The sequence below is a fragment of the Nicotiana tabacum genome, chromosome 8 (assembly GCF_000715075.1).
Source record: "Nicotiana tabacum cultivar K326 chromosome 8, ASM71507v2, whole genome shotgun sequence".
NCBI classification, from domain to species: Eukaryota; Viridiplantae; Streptophyta; class Magnoliopsida; order Solanales; family Solanaceae; genus Nicotiana; species Nicotiana tabacum.
The window spans coordinates 2310249-2317543 of NC_134087.1; the positions used below are offsets into that span (position 1 = coordinate 2310249).

The following is a 7295-nucleotide window of genomic DNA, read 5'->3' on the forward strand; positions in this document are numbered from 1 at the left end:
TAGATATTTATGTACATATTTTTTAAAATTGATATTATATTAATTGTTCGCACCCATGCTTCAAGAAGACTGAATGATGCAATTGATTGAAGGTTGAGTTATTTACTAAGAGGAATAAGGATCAATTCCCCTTAATATAATTTTTCTTTCTTTTTTAAGTAGTGCACATATGTACTAGAAATTCTAGATTCGCCTGTGAAGTAAACTATATGTTCCAAATAACACAAAGTACAAGAAATTCTACCAATAATCCAAACAAGAACAAGTCCCATTTCTGAAGTGATGAAACCTAGATCTATCTCTTACTATAATTTCCCTCTCATAAATCCTTGAAATAAGCTTAGTAGTTGCATGGCAGTCACTACAAACCCTTAGGTTCTTTACAATTCTAATAGGGGAACCAGAATCAGATGCAATAAGAGCATTAGGAATGGCTAACCTTTCACTATGGTATGAAAGTGCATCTTCCTTCTCTTCCTCTTCAATGTCAAACAACACTTCTCTTGTTCCTGACTTATGACCCTGTTCTTGCAGCCTTCTATTTATCTCATCTAGCTTTAGATATATCCAGTTAGCATGTGGATGAGTCATATCACCAATAAGGAACTCGTGCATAGCACCATCAATATCGACAATGCTACTACCAGGAGCTTTGTCGATTCCATGATCTTTCATCAACTTCCTTATATTTTTCGCATCATCCCACCTGTTCATGCTAGCATACATATTCGATAATAACACATAATTCCTGCTAGTCTCTGGCTCAAGTTGTACCAACTATTTTAATGCTGATTTACCTACCTCTAAGTTACCATGAACACGAGCAGCTCCTAGTAGAGACCTCCGAAGAACTGCATTTGGCTTCATAGGAATGGTCTAAACTATTTCTTCAGCCTCTTTTACCCGGCCTGCTCGATCCAAAAGATCCACTAAGGTCCCATAGTTCTCAAGCTTAGGCTCAATTCCATAATCCTCATTCATTGACTCAAAAAATTCGCAGCCTTGATTAACCAACCCCACATGAGAGCAAGCACATATTATAACTAGCATAGTTATATCATTAGGAATCAAACCTTCTAATTGCATTTTCTTTAAAAGGTCAAGAGCCTCCATCCCAAGGCCGTGCACTGCAAGTCCTCTAATCATGGCATTATAAAAATACGTGTCTCTTTCAAGCAATAGATCGAATAACTGTCGAGCAATATTAAGACGGTCACAATTTGCATACATGGCGATTAAAGTTGTGCCAATGAAGCGATTGAGCTGGAGGGCGCTCCTAAGCACAAAAGAATGAGCCCATATCCCCTGACTAACCGCACCCAAATCAGCACAATCACTAATTAACGCCACCAAACTAACCTTATTAGGACTAGCCAAAGATTTCTGCATTTGATTAAACAAAAGCAAAACTTCCAATGACAAATTAGTGCTATCATAAGCATTATCAAGAATGGCTTCATATTGAACATAAGTATTATGGGCATAAGCTGTAAGTATGGAGTTCCAAGAAGCTAAATCCGGCCTTGTGATTTGATCAAAGAGGAATCTTGAAACCCCAAATTCGCCACTCCTGGAGTAGAAATTAAGCAACGAGGCTTGAACAAAATGATCATAAGGTGGTTCAAGGAATTTCAAGACATGGGTGTGCAAGGCACGACAATGTTGAAGCCATGGTTGAGAACTAATTTTTTTAAAAAGAGACGAGTAAGTGTAATTATTGGGATTCAGAGTGGTTTGAGTGAGAATACGAGTGTAAAGAGCTAAAGAAAAGTGAACTTGATCATCTTTCCTAGCAAGGGATGATAAGATTAGGGTGTTGAACAGGAAAATTGTTGGATTGCTTGCTTGGTTGAAAATGGTTAACGCATAGGAGTTGGTGGAGGCTAGGGTGGAGGACAAAATGAGTATGCAACTAAGAGGATAAGTGTGGAGAATAAGTCCAGTTGTGATCATTTGAGCATGCACTTGCTTGAGGGTGGCTATGTTTTTGCATTGTTCTATGAGTTTGAAAATTGGGTGGGCAGATTTTGAGCTCAACGTTTTCATGTGATGTGCTCGAAGTTTTGCAAGACAAACATAACCTTTCATAAGTCCTTAGTGCAGATTGAGATTTCTTCTTTTGATGGTGCACTTGCACAGGATTAATCGCACGGCAGAACCCAACAACAATTCAGATCATGCCCACATCTGAAAATTAAATAAAGACATAATTAGCTCATCATTTCAACATATACAAATTTAGCACCTATGTGAACAAAAATCATACATCTGGTCATTATGGTCAAGATTTCTTTTTTTTAATCGATTTAGTTACAGATTGATATAAAAATTTGTTCAAATAATCTCACCACCATGCTCAGATCACATAACTTTCAATTAGGATAGTCACAATCTTCCATTATAAATAAAATAAGGAAAAACATAAACATAATCAAAATTTGATAAATAAACTAAAATTCAAAAATCCTTATGAAAAAAACACAAATTACCAATAAAAAGAAAGTGAAAATGTGAATCACAACATCTTTCCATAAAGTGAGAAAGTTAGTACTTCCAGTTATTTTGAACAATATATATCAAACATCACCAGCGTTTTGCAGTCTAGAAGTCATAGTTCATATGAAAAAGCGAATCTAATGCCATAGTCAACTGAGGTGTTCAAGCATTTAGTCTTCTACGGAGCCCAGCAAATGCGCGACATGCTTAGCGCTAGCTTAACAGAATAGAAGCAACTCAGAGAGGTTGTTAACAGCTTGTGCATGAGCTCAAGTTGCCACATGGGAGGCAGTTATATGCAAGTCGCAATAATTTTACTGAAATTAATTAGGAGAATAGCTTATTACTCATGCGGTATATAGAGTAGTGAGTATTAGCAGTAGCCTTGTGTCGGTGATAACTTATACCAGATATAGTTTCCTGGACCCAAATTTTAGCATTCAAACTCATAGTTCCTGAGTTGATGGTCATTGACTCATTGGTACCAACTGGTTTTAGAGTCATTTGAATCCTCGAAACAATGTTGAAATGGCTAAAAGACCGCCAGAATATACTGAAGTGGATGTAAAAAAACTCACTAAGCAGCCTAAATAGTTGCCACCTCACAGGGGTAGATGACAGAATACCCTCGGTCAGTGACCGTATACCAGTGAATAAGGAGACTTATATATTTTTTGATAAGTAAAAAAGAAAAACATCACACGTTTGTTTTGGCTGGAAAGAAATTTTGTTCTTGTCATTTGTATACTACCACAAGGACTCAAATAGATGCACCTACGGAGCATAAGTTTTACAAACCACTCACTGAGGACTTATTAGATGAATTGGATGAACCAAGATATTTTCTAAGGTGGATCAGAGAGCAGGTTACCATCAATTTATAATGACAGTTGAGATTATCTTCAAAACAAATATATTAGTGATGCTATTTGGCCTAACCAATGCACCATCCACCTTAAAAGGCTCGATGAACACCATCTTTAAGCCTTAATCATGTAATTTGTATTATTTTTCTTCAATTATATACTAATTTCCTTCTTCAGTAGTTCAGTAAGAAGTTTAATTTATGCTCTTGATCGTTTTTATTCGGGATTTATTATGGAGACAAATGCTAGTGACCGTGGTAGTAGTAGCAGTGTATTTTCTTATCAATTATCAATTACTATCAACTTACACTTGATCTATTTATGCAATATTTAAGTAGTCATATCACTTTTTAATTTTCAGAATAGGCCCCCAACCCAAAAAAAAGCTCAAATTTCTGTTAAGCCAAAGGTGCATACTAACTTTCAGTTTCAAGCATTGCCAAGTCAAAGAGAGTTCAAATTCGCCATTTTTATCAAGTGGCTTCAACTATAAAATATTACAAAAATACACTACTTGATTTAGCCATCATATTAAAAAAGAAAACGTCAAGTAATAACACAAGAACATAAATAAAGGGGAAGAGAAGAACGTAGACCTACTTGGAAGAATAAACCTATGAAGGAGTAGCCATTTGACTCTTCAATTTCACTTTAGTCCCTTTTTTATTTCCCATGCACTAGAGATTTTCTCCCCGCCGCCTCCTTCCAAAAATGCCGAGATTGTCAATCTGTTAAGGAGACCAGAGCATTCTTCTCTAAGGGCAACTTTGGCATTAAGGGAAACTTTTTTTTCCCGCCGTGTTAAAAGAGATACTTTACCCTCGGTAGAGAGGTTTTAATAATATTATAGCCTTTAAAATTTGATAAATCCCTTTAAACCCTCACAATCCCTTTCTTCCGTCGACAAATCCCAATCACAGTTCTTTCTGAAGAATTTTTACATTCTCTCTTTGAAATCAACCCTCTTTCTATATTGATTTTATAAGATTTTCTTCTAAAGCTCATAATTTTGTCTAACAATAGAAAAGAAAATAATAAATTTTTTGTCAATCTGAATTTTGTCATGGCCAGACTTTGGAGCTTTTCTGGGTTTTCCCTTTTCTTGTTGGCGTTCCGATGGAGGGATATCACCAGATAGATATTAATTATTTGACTCGATTGTTCGAATTAAAATTGTCAATCAATAAATTTTTAATGTGTTTGACTCTCCACCATTGACAGCCAGGTTTTGAAGCTTTGAAATTGAATTCGGATTTCAAAGAATATTAGTGTTTGGATTAGGTGTTATTACAAACGATTGAAATATTCTATGGAGTTTGTATCTCAATTTTGAGGGTATGTGGTGAGGATTAGATTTGATTTGGGCTGGATTTTCAGAAGAAGAAAAAGAAGAACGCTCGCATACAATATACATACAAAATTGCATTAAAGTTGTATAATAATTGCATGAAATTTGTATGAAAACTATATTTGATTGTATTTTATTTTTAGTTGTATTTTTTAATTGAATATTGTATGAAAGTTAAAAATTAGTTGTATACTGTATGAGTCGTTGTATGAAATTTGTATTTAAGTTATAAATATTATTTTTTTTACATAAAGTTATTGATATGTATCAAATTGTATTAAGAGTCAAAGTTTTGATTGGAATTTCAGAGATGAAGAAGAACACACCACATACAAAATATATACAAATCATATATAAAGTACATACACAAAACATATTGTATAAAATTTGTATGAAAATCGTATATATATATTGTATAATGTTCTAGGTATTTAACTGGGTAAGAACAAGTTATAGAATACTGAAATTGTTAGCATTGTTTACTTGGTTGAAAATGGTTAGCGCATAGGAGTTGGTGGCAGCTAGGGTAGAGGAAAAATGAGTATGCGACTGAGAGGGTAAGTGTGGATAATAAGCCCATATGTAATCATTTGAGCTTGCACTTGCTTGAGGGTGGCTATTTTTTTGCATTATTCTATAAGTTTGAAAATTGGGTAGGCAGGTGAAGCCAACACTAAATACTTCCACGGTCTTATTAGAGGCAGAAGAAGGAAACTCTATATCCACAAAATCAAAGACGAGAATGGATAGTGGATCCAAGGTGATGAGGCTATTGGTAAAGCAACATGTGATTTATACCAAGACCTTTTCACAAATCCAGGAGGAGTCATCAGGGAAGATCTGTTGTCATGCATCCCCTCCATGATCACTCCTGAGGGTAATGTTATTCTGTCAGCAGACCTAACCTTACAGGAGCTCAAAGAAGTTGTGTTCTCTATGAATCCCACAAGTGCTGCAGGGACAGATGGTTTCAATGGAAAATTTTACCAATCTTGTTGGGACATCATTAAGGATGATCTGCTAAATGTTGTATTAGCTTTTTTTGCGGCTGCAATATGCCAAAATACATGACCAGTGCAGGCTTGGTTCTCCTCCCCAAGGTGGAATTTCCAAACACTTTATCTGAATTCAGACCTAGCAGCCTCAGTAATTTCATAAACAAGATCATCTCCAAAGTTATAGGTGCTAGGCTTGGGCCTATACTTTCAAGAATTATTTCTGCTAACCAATCAGGTTTTGTAAAAGGAAGGAATATTTCTGAGAATATCATGCTTGCTCAAGAAATTATCCATGGCATCAAAAAACCAAATGAGGGATCCAATGTAGTCATAAAGTTAGATATGGGTAAAGCATATGATATGGTCTCCTAGAGTTTCACTTGCATAATGTTGAGGAGAATGGGATTTTGTGAGATGATCATTGATATGATATGGAGAACCATGTCCAACAATTGGTATTCAGTCATTGTAAATGGAACTAGGCATGGTTTCTTCCATTCTACAAGACTAAAGCAAGGAGATCCCTTTGCCCATTCCTTGTTCATCATTGGGGCCGAGCTTCTGTCTAGAATGCTTAACACCCTCAATCATAATCAGTTTTTCAATGGTTTTTATATGGAAAGCAGGGACCATCAAGTCAATCACCTCAGCTTTGTAGCTAATATCATCATATTCTCCTATGGTAAAAGGTCACCTCTTCAGAAAATCATGTGGCTATTGAACAAGTATGAGGATACTTCTGGCCAACAGATCAATAGGCAAAAAAGTCATTTCATGACCTCCCTCTGTGTATTTCAGTCAACAATTAGAAGAATCCAAGCAGTCATAGGTTTCTCCAAAAAGCTATCCCCTCTCACTTACCTGCGATGTCCACTGTATACTCGCAGGATGAAAATCATCCACTTCAACAATCTAATCTCCAAAATTGCGGGAAGAATCAGGGGATGGCATGGCAAAATGCTATCACATAGAGGAAGAGCTACTCTGATAAAGCATGTTCTCCAATCTATGCCAATCTATCTACTGTCCGCAGTCTCTCCTCCTAAGACAGTCATGAAACAAATTGAGAAGCTAGCAGTAAACTTCTTCTGGGGCATGGAAGATAATGAAAGGAAATACCACTGGGCTTCATGGAATAAATTATGCTTCCCTATGAATGAAGGGGGTATGTGATTCAAAACCATAGAAGACATTTGCAAATCAATGGAATACAAACAATGGTGGCACTTCAGATCTACTTAATCCTTGTGGAGTAACTTCTTTAAAGCCAAGTATTGTCAAAGATCCAATCCCATCTCCAAAAATTGGGTAAAGTACAATCACAAGCATAGAAAAGATTGAAGGTCAACAAGAAAGAAGTTGAAAAGAACATCTAATGGAGACTCCATTCTGGAAACTACAGTTTTTGGTGGGAGAAATGAAGGAGGCAGACCTAGGAATATTTTAGTCTCCTATTTTTGGAACAATAGCTGGTGGAATCTTCAAACACTCAATGAGAGTACCCCACCTCACATGATCCATTTGATAACTCAGATCCCAATCTTTTTCAATAGCAACTTGCAAGACAAGGTCATCTGGACCCCTACT

General features: G+C 36.1%; 1 pseudogene; it reads right to left on the bottom strand.

Annotated features, from left to right (window-relative positions):
- Positions 1-222: 222 nt before the first annotated feature.
- LOC107826910 (pentatricopeptide repeat-containing protein At5g43790-like) lies at positions 223-2046 on the bottom strand (annotated as a pseudogene).
- Positions 2047-7295: the final 5249 nt, after the last annotated feature.